Source organism: Myodes glareolus, chromosome X, assembly GCF_982192425.1.
Source record: "Myodes glareolus chromosome X, mMyoGla1.1, whole genome shotgun sequence".
In the NCBI taxonomy this organism is placed as follows: domain Eukaryota; kingdom Metazoa; phylum Chordata; class Mammalia; order Rodentia; family Cricetidae; genus Myodes; species Myodes glareolus.
In genome coordinates, this window is record NC_142053.1 from 18724082 (window position 1) to 18727429 (window position 3348).

A 3348-nucleotide genomic window follows, 5' to 3' on the forward strand; every position below is an offset into this window, starting at 1 on the left:
CAAAGAACAGATCTTAATAAAACAGAGGGTAGAGGGCTGGGAAATTGCCAGGTCAGTCCAAGGCCTACTATTTCTAATGATGGGAAAACTGGGGGAAAAAGCAATCCTGAAGTTCAACAACAGTAATCTAAAAACAGGTAAGACCACATGACACGCTATTTAGGCACTAAGTGGTTATGTATGCGGACTGTATTAAATGAAAAATATAATACTGCAACATAAGGTAGATTCAGACATTGCATCTATGTACGGCTAAAATATATGGACATTAATACGAAGAGAAAACTGTGTAGCGGTTAGAACATTTTCACACTGATTTTGGTTTAGCTACTGTGCACGCCACTGGAACTCCTTTATGACTCTTTGATAATTTCCACACACCCCCAAATCCTGCTTGATCTCTAATTTTTACTGCATAGTGTAACTGGAACATTTTGAAAATGCCAATTTCAAATGAATGGCTCTGCTTTTTACTAGCTGTCAGAGCTTGGACAAATCACTACATCGCAATTGCTTCTTTTTTAAAATGAGGGAGAAGTTGGTTGGATGTTAAGTCTTAGGGGCTTTGAGGTATCATGTGAACCATACTTAGTTTTTCTGCCTGGGAATTCAGCTCAGTCTACTGACCACAAAAGTGTCAATTAACGGACTTTGGAAAGGACAGTGAAGCCACTCTTAGTGATGTGCGCAGTGAGGAAGCAGAGGCAGGTGGATCTCTGTGAGTTCAAGGTCAGTCCGGCTTAGAGAGTGAATCCCAGGACAGCCACTTGTACGTAGAGAGACACTGTCTCAAAAAAAAGAAAGAAAAGAAAATTGCAAAGCGCCACTGGAGAACAGTGTGAGTGACCCTCCTACTATGAAGCAGCACACACATGAAGTCCGCTATGGCAACTGTTCATACTTCCATGACTTTGGAGACCATACCCATAGGTCTCCCTTTCTACCACATTCACAGAATTGGCAGTGACTGGGGTGGAGGGTGAGGAATGTAACTGGAAAGAATTGGGGTCGAGAGAGTTGAAGTGAACCGTTGACACTCTGTACTGTACTATCTCCAAGACTGAAGGAAAACTCGAGCGCGCGTTGTTTTCAGTTAGCATTCACGTAACCTAGCCTTCCAGGGGCCACAGACAAGCTATCCTGAGGGGGCTGGAGGAGTGTGTTCCCTTGCATGATTGGCCTTAACCTCTGTCTCATGACTCTGACCTTCAGTCCAGCCTGTTGCCTCCCTCTCTGCCAGCAACTGCCAAGGCTTTGGACCTCTGGCTCACATTCCGAACTGCACGCTCTCTCTAGAGAGAGCCTTTCTCCTCTTCCTGTAAGATCTAGTTTCCAGTAAGGCTGCCTCAGTGTGTGTAAGGCTGCTTCAGTGTGTAAGAAGTTAGGGGAAGAAGGTTCAAATGTCTTGGTGGCGGTGGTGCTGGCAGAGAGTCATCTGTTGAGAGTCTGTTTGCTCTGACTTCTGGCTTCTACACAAGAAGACAAGCCTGGGGCAGGGGCCGGCTGTGAGAAGGCCCACAGTGCTTTGCCACCGCCCCTTGTGAACAGACTCTACCTTGTCCTGTTTGTGAAGGCGGCTTTCTCTTTCCCAGTAGCTGAGGGAAGCGCTGGCTCTCTGGGAAGTTCCAGCAGTTTTTTCTTTAAGAAAGATTCCAGCAAGTGAATGACTCTTATTTGCAATTCTCTTCCCCCTCCCCCCCCCCCCGCTGAAAAACAAGCCTGTTTGTTAGAGAGTTACCCACAATTATTATTCTTTGCCTGAAAAACTTGACCTCCTGTCTCCAACTGCAAAAGCTCTCAGCCACTATTTGCATTATAAATGCTTGCTCTCTAAGCCTCTCGCTTTTCCTAGCAGATCACCAGGTGTAGCTCCCCTACTACTCGAGGTCCACAAGAATATTGTTAAGGCCCTGGGGGTGTGGGAGCCACAGAAGTCTTGTAGAAACTCCTATCAGGGCAGGGTCGGGAGGTAGAATTACTTATTTCAAAGCTATGTATTATTAGCATTAATAACAGTTGTTTTGGGCCCAGTGCCCCATGCCTCTCTGAATGCAAGACCATCCTGGTCGGCCTAGAGAATTCCAGGCTAGTTGGGGAGATATAATGAGACCCTGACTCAAATAATAAGTGTGATGGGGGTGTTTCTCCTGACTTCATACTATTATTGTCAAGAACGAGCGAAGCTATGCAAATGAAGTGTGTAATTCGGTGCCAGCCACACACTGCCTGCTAAAAGCTACTGTTTTATCACTATCAACCACTTCACATGGATTCTGATCTTTTAAATCAACCAATTAGAATTCCAGTGAAAAAGTTATAACCAACTGCCATTACTCTCGTATTACAAACGAAGAAACCGAGACTGAGGGCCACCTTGTCCTGGGGAGACTACACCGGGTCCTGGACCCAGAACTGTTAGGTTCTAAAGCCTACACTCTCCATCACCCCGCAATGGATAAATAACACATTTGGGGCCTTTATAAGCTAGGCAGTGTTACTCCCCTTGCTAGTCTGTTACTAAAATTTGAATGCTTATATAATGACAGCATTTCTCCCTGAACCAATTTCCTCCAAATGTCATTTCCTCCTTCTATAAACAGAACACATCCCTGACTCACATTTGAACAAAGCCATTTCACATTTCAGATTTTCTTTCCCCTGCAGTCAGCCCTGTGGCAATTCCACAGGTCCGGGGCCAAATTCCAGCTCGCAGTGGAGGATGTGTGAATACTGTAGGCTAAGCAAATGGCATGAGAGCAACTGAGAGATCCCCGAGCGCTGCCTTACTCGACCATTTCCCAGCAGGTCGAGGATGAAGACATAAATGAAACATATGGAGATGGGAAAACGCATATGTTAGGCACGCTGGGGCCCATGTTCCTATTAAATATACACGCTGGGTCATTTTAAAATCATGAGAACACCACGAAGCAGGCTACCTAAATATGTCCACAGAACCAGGATTGAAGTCAGTGCTTTGTTTCTCACCTCTTTCTTCTTGAAGGGACCCCCCATCAACAGGATGCTAGCACACACTTCTCCAGAAGAAATCAAAACTGGGGCTGCCTTTCCCCGCACCCACACCAGGCAAAGAAAAGAGAAATAACTGTTAGTTCCAAGGGCCTGAATGGTTTCCATTGACTTAATTATACTAGCAAATTTCATCATCATCCACAAAACTTTGCTGAACATAAACCACACAGAAAGCGCTGTACTGGCCACTAAGAAAAACTCAGACAAGAACTTGCCCTCCAGGCCTGCAAAACTCACAGAAGTCCTATTTCTTTCCTGAAGTCTCTCAGGTGGACTGGTGTTTGGCTATCCCCCCCCCTTCCCACCATGGATTAT